Below are 17,294 nucleotides of genomic sequence, written 5' to 3'. Positions count from 1 at the left end.
AGCTTTAAACTCGATGGGAAAACGAGTTGCAGAAAACTCAAAACGCGTAATTAAGGGTGCGTTGTGTCACGCCCACGAAAGTAACTTGTGCTCCATTTGTGCTTAAATATCAGGGACAATATAAAATATGGAAGGAGGAATTATAAGAGAATGATATTAACATACATGTGGCTGGAAATGGACTCAATAATATTTCAATTTTGCACGTAGGCTTTTTCAAGTAAGTTTAAACAGATGCCATCTGGTTACTCTATGTCTGTTAATATTAATGATTGTCTCGTCTTAGTTGTCTTCTGGCGATCGTGAAATTTTACCGCATTATTTATCGATTATTTGTCTCTTAATATTAATGATTGCCTCCTCTTAATTGTCTTCTGGCGATCGTGAAATTTTACCACATTATTTATCGATAGATATCTTTCCCGCGCTCCTACAAACCTTTTGAGCTTTCTGTAGAATTTAAACGTTTAACTGTTTTAAGAAGAGCTTTCATAGGAATCCGAAAATTTCACCAAGCTTTCTTAGCAAATGTCAATACATTTACCTGAATTAAGGGCCCATTAACCGATCTTTTCGAGCCGTTGCTAAGGAGAATTTAGTCTCATATAACTTCATCATTTTTAGTTAGTTCAGAGTTATTTCATGTGTTTCAACTTTTTCATGATCAGTAACACTAGTGATGACGTCATCAGGCCACGCCCATGGTCATGTGACTAATACAGAAAAAATGCAAAGGCTACCAGGCAAATTACTTTCTCGGGATTTTTTTCATTGATTTAATACTTTAATTTAAATCCTCATTACGCTATGCATCGATTTTGTTTCATTTCTAAAAGGTCAGAATTTGAGAGCATTTCAAAATATTGAAAAATTCGTAATTTTCTAAAGAAAACATGATTTCGAAAAAGGAATGCATAGCTATGTTGCCAACGTTGGCTTTAATCGAAATTCGTGGAAAAAAGCTGGATTTAATCAAAAACCGCGTTTCCTTTAGCATTTAAAGAAACCGGAAGTGCGCCCGATATCTATTGGAAGTTACCCTATCAGCGCGTGCGCAATTTACACTACCAGCGCACTTCGGTAAGATCAAACAAAGCCACACGGATTTGCTCTTGTTTTTCTGTCTTTCTCTTATTTTGTCTCTGCTTGTACTTTTTTTTACTTTGCATTTTGCGAAACACAAAGAAAAACATCTAAAACGAGTGCGAATTTGCAAGTTTTTGGGTTGTTTTTATTTTCCGTGCTCAGGCTGACGTAAGCGACCGGAAATGAAATTTCACTTCCTTAGCAACGCGCGCGAGCGCGCGCATGAATCGGTTAATGGCCCTTAATGTACAGCTAGTTGCGCTTTGACAAAGACAAATATTAATTAACGACTTGTCAAGGAAAGCCAAAATGGCGGTAAAACAACCTTTCCGAAGACATTTTACATCGTGTAAACTACGACGTTAAAAGAATTAAAAACGTTTAAACCCTTTGAAGTGTTAAGAATGCGTGGTAAGAAACCAAAACGACCACCAACACCTCCCTCAGAGGATGAAAGAGAAGATAATTTTGTCGCAGATCCGACAATATTGTTTCCGAATAGTTTAGGGCAGGTGAAGGGAAGATTTACCTTAAAACTACAATAAGAAGTAAGGAGTTTTAAATGGTTTTAAAGGCAATGTGAAGCTGTATCAACGAAACAACAATCACAGGAGGCTCTGCGGCTGCCGCACGCGATAGAACGCGTCAAATGTTGAATAACAATGCCAATTTCATTCAAAACATAGTAAATGGCTTTCGCCCAAAAATAAATCATCTCGGACGTGACAAAAAATCCGCCATAAATGAAATTTGGAGCAATTGCCATGAATAACTTAACTATAATTTAGGTCGAACGTGCATTTAGGTCGACCAGCTGCCAATAGCGCTTTTTCAGTATAACTTAGTTGAAACATATAAAGCAGACCACATTTGCCTTTAACAGCTTCTCGTGGCTCATTACAGAATTACGATATATTTGTTCCCGCATTGGCGATTTCGAGGCTTGATGAATCAAACAAAAGTGAATATCACATCGGGAGCTAATATTACTTCGAACAACGCCTCTGGCTCCGAAATGATTGTTCATTCCAAGGCAGATGGCATTGCATGGTGCAGCGCGTTCATTTTGACGACTTTGCTTGTTGTGGCTGGAAACCTTCTCACTATTGTACTGTTTGCTGCAAACAAAAGTCTTCGTAGAAAAAGTTTGTTTCTTGTCATCAATATGGCGTTTGCTGACCTGATGCTAGGAACACTATCAATGCCTGGCTACATCTTCTTCATCGGAGAGTACAATTTTCAACTGTGGACGGGACGCATGTCTTCATCTTTGGATTACGCCCATGATCTGGTCGATACGTTTTTTATGCATGCTTCGTTAATTTCCGCAGCGATGATTTCTGGTGAGAGATTTTACGCTATAGCGTCGCCACACAGATGTAAGCGATCACCGTCAACGAAAAACTACTGCGCCATTATTTCGATGTCTTGGATACTTACAATTCTTTTAACTGCATTTGAAATAACACTGGGTCACTTAACTTCTCCGGAGTATGAGAATTATGCTTGGATGTCTTTCGGTTTGATAATAACGTTCGTTATTTGTGGTTGTAACATCAGTATTTGGAGAAAGTTTCAGAACGTAGAACTTACTTTCCAAGCACAGAACCGGGCAGCACGATACAGACGTTTAACAAAAACCTTATTGTTTGTATCTGTTCTCGCGCTTCTCTCGTGGCTGCCCTTAATTATGATGGATGCTTTAGAAGTTATTTTTGAGGTCACAATTCCTGCAGGTAATTTTTATTACGCAGTAACCCTTCTGAATTATTCGAACTCTTTTCTCAATCCAGTTGTGTATGGATTAAGAATTCCCGAGTTTAGACGGGCAATGGCTATTTTCTGTTTTAAGAGGATACTGGCGGCCAATATCAAAAATGCTGAACGAAGATGTAGACACAATTCCAGTTGAACCTCGGATACACGGCTGAAAACACCACGAATGCCGAGTCATAGTCATCGACGAACGTCCTTAGAAGTGGAAATTACACAGGATACTTCACTGTGATGAAAAACTGTCTTTTCGTCTTGTTTATTCTAGGGGAAAAGCTTTAAACTCGATAGGAAAACGAGTTGCAGAAAACTCAAAACGCGTAATTAAGGGTGCGTTGTGTCACGCCCACGAAAGTAACTTGTGCTCCATTTGTGCTTAAATATCAGGGACAATATAAAATATGGAAGGAGGAATTATAAGAGAATGATATTAACATACATGTGGCTGGAAATGGACTCAATAATATTTCAATTTTGCACGTAGGCTTTTTCAAGTAAGTTTAAACAGATGCCATCTGGTTACTCTATGTCTGTTAATATTAATGATTGTCTCGTCTTAGTTGTCTTCTGGCGATCGTGAAATTTTACCGCATTATTTATCGATTATTTGTCTCTTAATATTAATGATTGCCTCCTCTTAATTGTCTTCTGGCGATCGTGAAATTTTACCACATTATTTATCGATAGATATCTTTCCCGCGCTCCTACAAACCTTTTGAGCTTTCTGTAGAATTTAAACGTTTAACTGTTTTAAGAAGAGCTTTCATAGGAATCCGAAAATTTCACCAAGCTTTCTTAGCAAATGTCAATACATTTACCTGAATTAAGGGCCCATTAACCGATCTTTTCGAGCCGTTGCTAAGGAGAATTTAGTCTCATATAACTTCATCATTTTTAGTTAGTTCAGAGTTATTTCATGTGTTTCAACTTTTTCATGATCAGTAACACTAGTGATGACGTCATCAGGCCACGCCCATGGTCATGTGACTAATACAGAAAAAATGCAAAGGCTACCAGGCAAATTACTTTCTCGGGATTTTTTTCATTGATTTAATACTTTAATTTAAATCCTCATTACGCTATGCATCGATTTTGTTTCATTTCTAAAAGGTCAGAATTTGAGAGCATTTCAAAATATTGAAAAATTCGTAATTTTCTAAAGAAAACATGATTTCGAAAAAGGAATGCATAGCTATGTTGCCAACGTTGGCTTTAATCGAAATTCGTGGAAAAAAGCTGGATTTAATCAAAAACCGCGTTTCCTTTAGCATTTAAAGAAACCGGAAGTGCGCCCGATATCTATTGGAAGTTACCCTATCAGCGCGTGCGCAATTTACACTACCAGCGCACTTCGGTAAGATCAAACAAAGCCACACGGATTTGCTCTTGTTTTTCTGTCTTTCTCTTATTTTGTCTCTGCTTGTACTTTTTTTTACTTTGCATTTTGCGAAACACAAAGAAAAACATCTAAAACGAGTGCGAATTTGCAAGTTTTTGGGTTGTTTTTATTTTCCGTGCTCAGGCTGACGTAAGCGACCGGAAATGAAATTTCACTTCCTTAGCAACGCGCGCGAGCGCGCGCATGAATCGGTTAATGGCCCTTAATGTACAGCTAGTTGCGCTTTGACAAAGACAAATATTAATTAACGACTTGTCAAGGAAAGCCAAAATGGCGGTAAAACAACCTTTCCGAAGACATTTTACATCGTGTAAACTACGACGTTAAAAGAATTAAAAACGTTTAAACCCTTTGAAGTGTTAAGAATGCGTGGTAAGAAACCAAAACGACCACCAACACCTCCCTCAGAGGATGAAAGAGAAGATAATTTTGTCGCAGATCCGACAATATTGTTTCCGAATAGTTTAGGGCAGGTGAAGGGAAGATTTACTTTAAGACTACAATAAGAAGTAAGGAGTTTTAAATGGTTTTAAAGGCAATGTGAAGCTGTATCAACGAAACAACAATCACAGGAGGCTCTGCGGCTGCCGCACGCGATAGAACGCGTCAAATGTTGAATAACAATGCCAATTTCATTCAAAACATAGTAAATGGCTTTTGCCTAAAAATAAATCATCTCGGACGTGACAAAAAATCCGCCATAAATGAAATTTGAAGCAATTGCCATGAATAACTTAACTATAATTTAGGTCGAACGTGCATTTAGGTCGACCAGCTGCCAATAGCGCTTTTTCAGTATAACTTAGTTGAATCATAAAAAGGAGACCACATTTGCCTTGAACAGCTTCTCGTGGCTCAGTACAGAATTACGATATATTTGTTCCCGCATTGGCGATTTCGAGGCTTGATGAGTCAAACAAAACTGAACATCACATCGGGAGCTAATATTACTTCGAACAACGCCCCTGGCTCCAAAATGATTGCTCATTCCAAGGCAGAAGGCATTGCATGGTGCAGCGCGTTCATTTTGACGACTTTGCTTGTTGTGGCTGGAAACCTTCTCACTATTGTACTGTTTGCTGCAAACAAAAGTCTTCGTAGAAAAAGCTTATTTCTTATCATCAATATGGCGTTTGCTGACCTGATGCTAGGAACACTATCGATGCCTGGCTACATCTTCTTCATCGGAGAGTACAATTTTCAACTGTGGACGGCACGCATGTCTTCATCTTTGGATTACGCCCATGATCTGGTCGATACGTTTTTTATGCATGCTTCGTTGATTTCCGCAGCGATGATTTCTGGTGAGAGATTTTACGCTGTAGCATCGCCACACAGATATAAGCGATTACTGCCAACGACTGCGCTATTATTTCGATGTCTTGGATACTTACAATTCTTGTAACTGCATTTGAAATAACACTGGGTCACTTAACTTCTCCGGAATATGAGAATTATGCTTGGATGTCTTTCGGTTTGATAATAACGTTCGTTATTTGTGGTTGTAACATCAGTATTTGGAGAAAGTTTCAAAACGCAGAACTTACTTTCCAAGCACAGAACCGGGCAGCGCGAAACAGAAGTTTAACAAAAACCTTGATGTTTGTATCTGTTCTCGCCCTTCTCTCGTGGCTGCCCTTAATTATCATGGATGCTTTAGAAGTTATTTTTGAGGTTACAATTCCTGCAGGTAATTTTTATTACGCAGTAACCCTTCTGAATTATTCGAACTCTTTTCTCAATCCAGTTGTGTATGGATTAAGAATTCCCGAGTTTAGACGGGCGCTGGCTATTTGCTGTTTTAAGAGGAAACTGGCGGTCAATATCAAAAATACTGAACGAAGATGTAGACACAGTTCCAGTTTAACCTCGGATACACGGCTGAAAACACTACGAATGACGAGTCATAGTCATCGACGAACGTCCTTGGAAGTGGAATGTACACAGGATACTTCACTGTGATGAAAAACTGCCTTTGCGTCTTGTGTATTAACTCAAAACACGTAATTAAGGGTGCGTTGTGTCACGCCCAAGACAATAACTTTTGCTTCAATTGGTTCTTAAGTATCAGGGACAATGTAAAATATGGAGGGAGAAATTATAACAGAATGATATTAACATACATGTGGCTGAAAATGGACTCAATAATATTTCAATTTTGAACACAGGCTTTTTTAAAGTGAGTTGAAACAGATGCCATCTGGTTACTCTATGTCTCTTAATATTAATGATTGTCTCGTCTTAATTGCCTTCTGGCGATCGTGAAATTTTACCGCATTATGGCATGGTTATAAGACAGACAATGAGAAAGATGAAAGTGCTGCTGTCACGTGTGTGGAACAAAGAAAGACATCATTTTTATTCTGACTTATAATTTCATTCATTTGCAATGCAGTACCGATAAAGGAAAGTTGGTTGGAAATCTACAAAGTTCCTAAAGATGCTTGGGTGAAGGAGGTAGAAACCACAGTGGCCACTGTGGTAGCTCGTTCTAGGAAACCTACAATGGTTCAATCAACAGCACCAGTGAGCTCATTTTTAAACAAATTCCTTTTCATGTGTTGCTAAAAGTGCAGTTAACTTAAGTAAATAAAGATGGTGAATTTTAAGCTCGGTAATGAAATGTGAAAAGTGAACTGATCAATATGACATGAGCGTGGGACAAAGAAAAAATCTGAGTCCCTGACAGGAATCGAACCCTTGACCTCATAAACACTGGGCGGGTGCTCTATCCATAGAGCGCCTGCCTGGTGGATAGAGCGCCCACCCGGTGTTTGGGAAGTCATGGGTTCGATTCCTGTCGGGGACTGAGGTTTTTTCTTTGTCCCACGCTCGTCTCACGTTGATCAGTTCACTTTGCACTCAACTTATTTGTACTGTTGCAACTCTCAAGATCTGGACGATTCCGCAGCTGTACCAGACCAGCTTCTAAAATCCTCTGAAGAGCAAGATCCAGCTACTGGAACTGTAAGTTACATTCTGCAAATTATGTGAAAGTTTGTTAGTTACAAAAATCATACAAAAAGTAGCTTGGTGATCTAGTATGGAGCAGTAACAACTAAGCATAAGTTTTCTGCTTGAGTGCTATGATAATATTTTTCGGAGATCTATCTGAAAATGTAAGAATTTTGTTCAAAACTGCATCCTTTGTTGATGAACAGACTAGACTAAACCTGACTAAGCACCCACCTGGCAAACCACCTGAGCCTCAAGACAGTCGTGACAGTCCACAATAACCTGATAAGAACTTACTTGTACACTGTAACCAGCCAAGCCTTTCAATCAGTGCTAATGTATTCTATGTTTTCTGTTAGTCTCCACCATGTTCAAGACCAAGCTCTGCTCAGCTGGCTGGTCAGAACCAGCCTGGCCTCTCAGCAGTCTCGTTCACTAAGTCTACAGCAGTACTACGTGTGTGACCCCCTGCTCCAGTTGGCCCTTGTGTAGCCACTAACTGCTCTGCAGCTTTAAAAGCCACTGATTCAGAGGGAAATGTCATTGGCATTGGTTCTAGTCAAGTGTTGATGTCGCAGTTTTTTGACAGCTGCGATAAAACATTCCGTCAGCTTCACAAGAACGAACTGCAGTATCTGAATAAAAATGACGAGGATCTGACAAGGTTACTAGCCACTTCAGTCCCTTGAATTCTCCTCACATGATATCAGGAAATCTCATGACAGAAGGCATCATGGGGTAATGCTACATACATACATGTACCACGATTAATAATTCTTCCATTATCCTCATTCTTTGAAGTTTCAAGCAGTCTTAGATGTTAACGCCGCGGGTAGTTACTGTATATTTAATTTGTGCATTCTACTTCTATTACAGCTTTCCTAAAATACATTTCTTAACACCTGGGAGGTTGGTTCCATCAGGATTGGAGTCTGCACCTGGTAAGTGGAATCAGCCTGTTAGGCTGTACTGCTCAGTGAGGCAGTAACAATAACAGCAAGAGCCCTTGGCCTCTCCACCGGGTTTTGTTCCCCTGGTGCATGAATGTCACCTCCATTCTGAAGCCCCATCCATCTCAGACTTGCCTTCAAGCTGGTAATTACTAACATAACAGTGACATGAAGAACTTTTACTAAATGTTTTTAGTATCACCCAACTAGTGGACTAATGCAAATCCTGCATTTTGATTGGCTACGCTACTAGGGGACTATTAGTAATAGTCATCGAGTAGCGAAATTGGCGCCATCGAGCGTGACGCTTTCTTTCGTTTTATTCCCAAATAAATATTTCTTCAACTTGCATTTGCTAACTTTATTATTACCTTTTCTGTCCGACTAGTTGGGTGATACTAAAACAATTAGACCCTTCGCCCGCAAGGACTATGGGTCTAATTGTTAACTATTGTCTCACATTTGATGAGGGGCAAAGCCTAGAACAAACTATCAAAGTTAGAGTCTCCTTGTAGCATAGCCCATCAACCAACTGTTCAAATCAGGAAAGAAATAGATTGGTTTTATTTAGATCAGATTTTCCAGGGAAACACACAGTTGAAGCCATCATCAACACTTGACAAGCTCCTGCTGCCAGACATCTATCCACTGTTAGACTACCAAGTGTAGCCAATCAGATTGTGTGTTTAAATCTTGATAAAGTTGTGGGGTTGTAAAGGATAATTTATTTGGGGATCTTAAAATTCTTTGCAAAGATTCTGCAAAACTATTAGAAGATCCTACAGGATCCTTCAAGTCCTATTACAGATCCCTGAAGATCTTAGCAAGTTTTTCTTAAAAGATCTTAGGAGGGATGTATAAGAAGGATCTTCACGGGGACTCAAGTGAAGGATCTTTACTGAAACCTGTATGATTCTATCTAAGATCTTTAAGTAAGATCCTAAAGGATTTTGATTAGGATTGTAAAAAACTTTTACGTTTTGCGGTAGTCCTGTGCTACCAGCCACCGACAAAACAACAAAGCATCTAGGACGTGGCAGGGTTCTTATAGTAAGCTAGTAAGTTCCCTTCTATTTAAGATACTCCAGCTTTACGATACTATAGGATGCTGTATGTAACACGTTCGGTTTGGCCCACTATCAGGAGACGTACAAACGGCTCTTCAGGAGTCAATCGAAAGTGCTTTTAATCAAGTCTCTTACTTTCGTGATCTTAGACGTTCAGTGAGCTATCGAGAGTATTGAATATATAAGTGATGCCAATCATACTATGATCAAATGTCACGTGAATCATATCAATGTCAATAAACAATCTATTGTGTCCATATTGTAACACTTTACAAGAATTTTGCCATGAAATTAGGCCCGCACAGGTTGTTCTAAGTAGTATTTTTCAGCTACTAAAGTGTGCAGTGTATGCGCATTAAGGCATTTATTGTTTTGTTCAAGTAAGGTCAACTCCTTGTCAGTATGGTGGTCTGGAGGAACTCAGCTATTTATTTATTCACTTCTCAAGACTGCAAAAGGTATGGAATTAATCAAAACATTTTAACAAAAATGTCAACTTTTTCTAACACATCTCAATGTGTTTTTGGCCGTAGTCGAAGAAAGTATACATATAAAAGGAAAATATGTGAAGTCTAATTCACTACACATGAACTGACATTGTATATTTTTATCTGATGTAAAATGCTCTGCAGTAATAATGACTTACTTGTACGTGTTGTTCTACTTGCATTTTGAAAATTCTATGAAAATTCTATGACAATGATTTATAAACGGGTAAACAATTTAAAACCTGCTCGCTGCAATTTGGATATATTGTTCTGTAATAGAAAATTCTGGATTTAATGATTATACCTACAGGTGTAGAGATTATGCAGGCGTAGCAAACAATAGAAAATTGACAATATTCTACTTAACCTATGTCATAAAGTTTGGAGCATAGCAATAGTGACAGTGTGTAATAGTACAAATTTTCACTAAAGGCGCTTAATGATGGTCACTAGACCTTGTTGATCACAGCAACTGAACGAATTGCTTGAAAGTCGAAAGGCAAAATTATAGTTCAGCGCAGGTTTGCTTTGTTTCTTCTTCAGATCTGGAGCATAAGCCAGACATAGTGTGGCCTCACTCGGACCAGATAATCATTAGCGCAGTTAGTGAGTGTGGCTCTTTCATGGCCATGGGTCTAAAAACAGGAACAGTCGATGTGTGGGATGTCTATAGAGGTGAGTCATGAATTAACCAAGTACTTGTAATTGTCGTGTATTCGATGCAACAGTGCTTCACTTATGGATACGCACCAAAAAATACGCACTTCAATTTATTGATGAAGGTTACTATTCTAGGTACGCCGCACTTGTCGAATCCTCGGGTAGATAGTTTTGGCTTACACAATGCTCCCTGCAGATTTCAGAGGTAATGAATTGCTAGTATTTGTAGTATCTGACTCTGTGATAACTAAGGTGTTTCTGACGCAAACATCATAGATTTATACTATTTTTTTCTTCTACATATAGGTACTCTTCTAAGGGTCTACCCTGTGGCCGACAAAGGACAAATACTTGACCTTTGCTTCTTGTCCAGTGCTGTTGTTCTTGTCAACACAGAAGCTAATGGATCATTAACGTCAGTGTCATCATCTCTTACAAACTTGATCGTGAGTTGCGATGACGGAACATTTTGTCTTCTGCAATGTGGAGTTGCTCAGTCGCTTCCAGCAAAACCTCTTGTTGACAGGTAACTTCAAAGGGTTGATTTTGGTAGTTTCAATTTGATGTTGAATAGATCTTGCTGTTTGCGATCGAAAGAAACAATTAAAGAAGAAGGTCACTCTACTCACTTATATTTTAATATTAGCTAGTTCTTAATCTTAATTTATTTAAATTTATATACCTTCATAAGGCTCTTATAATTTCCTTTTTTCGTTTTTTTTCGTGGCGTACTAGCTTTTTAGCTAAGCGTACCGACCACGTTAAATATATTGATTGCTTGATTCAAAAAACTTACTTTTTTTGTCTTCACCTATAACAAGTAAACATTCAGCTTTTTTATTCACTGAAATTTCAGCCTCTGAAGTGCCCGCTATCCTAAAGAAATTCGTCTCGACAGAATAGAGTTCGGCTACCGCCATTTTCAACTGTACTCGGCAGCCATGCCGTGTTTATTTGACATCATTCCGTCCGACTCGAAATTGGCGGGAAGGAGAAAAACCTGCAACTGATTTTGCATCCTTCACAAAGCCATCAAAATTTATTTTTCCAAGTTATTATCGACTTCACTACCTTCACTGCTATCATTTTGGGAGTTTGGAACTTGTTCGGATCAAAATTTTACGGCGTAAGAACAGGCATAACCCAGAAGGATAGTTAAAAGGCTCTTAGGAAGCCATTTGGACAAAATCTCTTGGACGGAATGACCTCACGAAAACGTGGCCTGGCTACTGAGTACTGTTCAAAATGGCGGCAACGATGTCGAATTTTGGACTTCTTTGGAGGCGAATTTCATAAGGAAAACCAGCACTTTAGAGGCTGAAACTTCGGTGAGTTGTTAAACTTAGTGCGAGGTTTTTATTAGCGCTGACAAAAAATATACGTTTTTTGGAGTGACCTACTTTAGCTAAAAATGTTTTTCTGTTTCTGGGATCTTGAGTAGGAAGTGAAGAAGAGCTTAAATGATCTGTAACAACAACGTTGCCTATCTGTATTTAACCATTAGCTTTTAACGCTACCAGTGAAGTGTGTCTTTGGCGAATGTCTCTTGAAGGATCAATACTGTTTGGACACCACCAGCGCAATAGATCTGTAAAATTATGCACCATCTCTTCCGTGCTTCCCATTATGCAAGGTGGACCTGACTTCTGCCCAGCAGTTTTCATTAAAATGAACGCTGCTTGACAGAGGGGAATAAAACTCAAAAATTAATAACCTGTAAATTCTGTGATAACACTTCCTAGCTTTCATTGAATGCTATTTAACAATTAGACCCGTAGCCCACAGGGGTTACGGGTCAATAGCCCATGACGCGAAGGCGAATGGACTATTGACCTGTGGCCCTTGTGGGCGAAGGGTCTAATTATTTAGTATCACCCACCTAGTCGGACAGAAAAGGCAATAATAAAGTTAGCAAATGCAAGGTGAAGAAATATTTATTTGGGAATAAAACGAAAGAAAGCGTCACGCTCGATTGCGCCAATTTCGCTACTCGAGGACTATTACTGATAGTCCTCTAGTAGCGTAGCCAATTAAAATGCAGGATTTGCATTTGTCCACTGGTTGGGTGATACCAATTATTGCTAGACATGTGCTAGCCAAAATGAGGTTTTGCGTACCACGACATGAAGTGTCATAGAAGTACTGACCAGGGTTGCATTAAGAAAACAAATTTACCTCAAGAAATGAGATGTCATTATGTTAATTCTATGAAGTTAAAACTACCTGTATTTAACTTTAGATCAGCCCTTGATACTGAAGTGATCACTAAGGTTGTCACAATGTGCCAAACACCACAAGTGGTAAGAAACAAACCTCAACGCTACCTTTACTACTTGTCAATGATAATAAATAGTCATTTACTGAGCACAAAGCAAAGTCTCTCAGAAGACTAGTTTCGAGCGGGAAGAAATGAAGATGTGGTCGATATTTTAGGAATTTTCCACAGCTTATTTTTTGATACGCCTCAGGTGCTTATTTATCTTTGGTTGTAAAGGGTGAAAATTTTGCCCAAGCTATAGAGCGTTTTCATTGTCACGCAATCAAAATAATATCAAAAACCATTCAGTGGATAAGGTCAAGAAATTGTGATATTACAGAAGATAAATAAAGAAGACACTTCTCCAAGTTTAAGGTGTGTTCGTTGTCCCAAAGTTGAGATATTCGTCGAAATGTTCCGCGCAAATTTACAGCGCCTAGTATGGAGCCGCGATGTTGGCGTTCCTCTGTGGTACACCAATATGGCAGCCGAAAAATAGTGTTAACATCTGGAACTTACTTTGGTTGTCTGGGACAATGATTAACTGCAGTGAACATGTAAAAATTTAAATAAGCACTTTTCCAAATACGACAACGTCTTAAATGGCTAAAAATCACGAGAAAAATACATAGTTTTCGACTAACGCGATCGTAGCTTTATGTCACGCACCGCCATAACTTCGAAATTCAAAATGCGCTGGTTTCCAAACGAAAGGCGCTATTGTGCTGGAAAGTTGTAAACAGATATAACTTAAGTATCTCTTATGCCTGATGAGGATAAAAACTTTAGGGGCCCTTTAGTTTGGATTTAAGAATTTGATGACGTCACGTGAAAACGCTGGATACCGTCATGGAAGGTGGAAGGTTTTGAACGAGAAAGTCTATGAATCATGTAGTCGATAGATCCCATGAAAGCTACATCCAGGAAAAACCCGCTGAAATTCCATAATAATAAATACGTACAAAACACACAGCGATAAAACGAGAAGAAAGTGACTTTTATATCTCACTGTTTGCATATTTTGACACCTCTTACCGATGCCTGTATAACCTTTGCATCTAGAGAGACTGTGTAGCAGTAGAATCCGGGAGTTAGCCATCGTGGCGAGGACTGTAGTGAACACCCAAATATGCTCATTGATTTATCAATACATGTAACTAAAACCGTTCCGGAATCAATTGAATCATGTCGGAGGATGAAATAATAAAGCTATTTGCTCATCCGGTTATTCTGGGGAAAAGAGCAGATGCAAGTGAATGTCCCAAGGGGAATGGGTTGCTAGCGATGGACTGCTAGCAAAGTATCGGCTGATGCTCAGCCAGAGCAGTTCAAAGCATGTATTGTCGGAATTTCTCCACTTGTTCTTTTTTTCAGATTGTTGCCGTGACAAAGAGTAGAAGAATAACCCAGTGTGATGTGAACAGTTGCACAGCAATTTGCCATGTTGGGCTGCCTGTGCCTTTCCTGCTTTCATCTCAGTCGCCGTGCATCTGCGCTGATGGGAAGGTCTTGATATTGATTGGCGCTCAGATGGATGAAGAAAATCATGATGACCTGGGCATCGAGGTAAGTGCACTATTACAAGTCTTATGAAAGGATCAAGGAGAACCGTTTACTGGTGAGACTTTGCTACTTGATACAGATCTGATTCATAATGGCTGTCTACCAAAGTGGGAATTGTTTTTTATTTGTACACCGATTCGAGATAACAACATGGAATTGTTTGGTTATTTCTTAGATAGCTTACAAAACAGGCGGATTAGCGGAGAAAAACTTTTAATCGCTTCATGCTATGGAAAGCTCTAGCATACTGTAGACTATGTAGATCAACCGCTTCATTGCAAATATTTTACGTTGTAGAGTTATATGAAATGCTATAGATTTATAATTTTCATTGTAATGTTACCTCAGCATTCGTTTTATCCGTGTACACTGTAGAAAATATCATTGCTGTTTGTTTTTCAGACAGCCGTGCCATTTTCATATCCTCTGCAACACTTTCCAACACTTAAAAAATACTGGAAAGAAGAGGTAACCGCTGACTCGTCACCGCACAAGCCAACCAACACCATTGATGCCAGACTGCATTCCCTCATACAAGACAGGTAAAAATAACTTGTTTAACAAGTAGTGCGCTGAACTCTGAATCGTCTGGCTACTTACCTTTTGACTTTTTGATCTGGAAATCGTTGGTTAATCGTTGGGTACGATTAATTAGAAATTGGATCTTGTGTCGCACAATTCACGGACTAATAATATTGTGCTTTTCAAATGGGCCTACCACTGAGCGTTGGTCCGATTTTAAAATTACTCACCCGATTACTCTCTGAATTGTAGACGGTCCAATTACTATTACTTATTAGTAGAATTCTACTTAAATAATAAGATTATTCGCTCTCGATTTCTATGAGGCGATAGTTGATTCGGTCTTTGGTCTCATCATCCTTAAATTGAAGGCGTCTTTCAGTTTGTCAGCAATTCATTGCCGGATCAGATACAGAAAACTAGTGAACACTTTCAGGGGCTGGACCTCGTAACTTCTTGCTTGTTGCGGCCTGCGTTAATATCCTGACTTCTTGCGGTTAGAGTTTCAACGTCTTGCGTTTAGAAAGGTTCTTGCGGATTAACCACATTTTCACTTCTCGCGCCGAGTTGAGTGTTCTTCCGGGTGCAAAAACTTATTGCGCCACATTCTGAGCTTGCATTATTTCTAAAGGAGCTACGTCACGGTTTGTGCATCTTAAAAGGTTTAGTCTAAGTTTTTCAAGTTCGTCTTGTGTAATCTGTGTTAATCTTCTCCCTCCTTAACCAGCCTTGTTCCTTTATGGTTTATTATTATTTCTTTGGTGTTTTTCTATCTTAGTTAACTACTATTTTCAGGTTTCCTTCAGTTTAATGATAATTATGTACGTGGGCAAAATAACTCAAAATAGCGTGATTGAGCTCCTTTAAGCTGTACTGTAGACTGGTTGGAAAGAACATCAAGGGAATTTTATCACAATGTCAAAGTTCATATTTCATTGTAAATCGCTGTTTTTTAATTTCTATACTCTTCCTTTTTTTCTTTCATGAGGACTTCTCAGTCAAGAGAACAGACAGCTGAGACTTCAGCAGCGGTGGTCTCAATATCAAACTGAATTGAAGAATATTGAGAACAACAAGATGAGAAGAAACCATTCCACTTGGCTCACTGCTAAATCTGTGAGTACCGCCTAATTTATACCTTGCAATTCAGGCCACGCACGTTCACACGACACCAGAGAAACTTATATATAAGTGATATAAATGACCAAACGTTTATGGTTTTGCTACATGATAATTAAATTGAGGCAATTACATACATGTACTCGCTTAGTTCTTGAAGCATTGGACATAACTCGTTATGTGACTGATATTGCGAAGATATATTTACCAAAACGAAAAACGAGTATGTAGTTGCCTCAATTTAATAATGACATAACAAGACGATAAGAATTGGTTTGGTCGTTTATAACCCGTTTAATCATAACAATTACAATTTCCTCGATTGCGATTGGTTTTAAAAAAACTCCTATTTTCCACTAATTCACTTGCCAAGTTGTTATCGGACAGTTTGTTATCGGACAGTTCAACAAGCCAGTCAAGTTCAAAGTTGTAGTTTAAATCAACCAATCGCAACCTTGGTTTCAATTACCAGTAATTTACGCCTCCTTTGTCAGTCTTTTAATGCAAATATTTCCTTCCTTTCATAACTTAGCTATACTTCTTTTCTCGGAAATTGTAATTTTTTTTTTTTTGATTAATTGGAAATGAGACTTCGTGTCGTGCGATTCGGTCTGTAATCATACTCGTGATAAACAAATCAAACTCCCGCTGCGCGGTCGTCCCAGTTTGTTATCACTCGTATGAATACAGACCGAACTGGACTCCACTCAGTCCTATTACCATTACATGATTACGTAGATATACATAACAATGCTGTTTATTAAGAACAAAAGACCGAAACTGAGCACGCAAGCGGATTCCATTCGCGCGAAACTTTTTACCTGAATGTTTTTATGTAACGTTTGCTAATTAATCCTAAGTACATGAAGTCGTCTTTACTAACGTTAATTTTTTGCTTAAATGAGTATGTAGTGGCCTCAATTAATTGTGAACCAAATAATAAGCGAGAGCTTGGTTGGCTAATAACTTGTTTTGTAATGTTCGAAAATATACAGAACACAATGAGAGGGTCGTACAGGGGAACTCTGGCGATACGTGATTAGCTGATTTTATTTTTCGTGAAACGTGAATTTAGGAAATTAGCCTTCGTGATCCTCCACTTGAAGTTTTTTCGTGACCCGTGAAGAACTAGAATTATTAACCGATTTTCGTGATTTCACCACTCTGTTCTACGTGATTTTGAGACGCGTGTCCTCAGGGAGATTCATTAAGACTGAAAACATCCGAATATGACCTCTGTATAATTATGGCACTACCTATCGAGAGTGATTTGGATTTGGGATTTGTAATATGAAGCCTTAACATAGCCTTTTACGATTTTGCTTTCTTTACACTCTCTTTTCAGCCTAAGAGCGGGTTATTAAAAAGAAAACCTAACTTGCTTATTTTCTTGATTCGGGAAAATGAAAGTTTAATTTCCGTGATCTGTGATTCGCTATTTTCCCCATTCGTGAA

At 38.7% G+C, this 17,294-nt stretch overlaps 1 protein-coding gene and 1 pseudogene across 1 annotated transcript in view; both read left to right on the top strand.

Annotated features, from left to right (window-relative positions):
• Positions 1–17,294, top strand: part of LOC145480071 (WD repeat-containing protein 93-like) — a 40,749-nt gene that overhangs the window by 20,997 nt on the left and 2,458 nt on the right. The window lies entirely within an intron of this gene.
• Positions 5,166–14,744, top strand: LOC145464145 (uncharacterized; annotated as a pseudogene).

Source organism: Orbicella franksi, chromosome 1, assembly GCF_964199315.1.
Source record: "Orbicella franksi chromosome 1, jaOrbFran1.1, whole genome shotgun sequence".
Lineage (NCBI taxonomy): Eukaryota > Metazoa > Cnidaria > Anthozoa > Scleractinia > Merulinidae > Orbicella > Orbicella franksi.
Note: the sequence above shows the minus strand (reverse complement) of the source record. Positions and strands in the feature narration are given on the sequence as shown.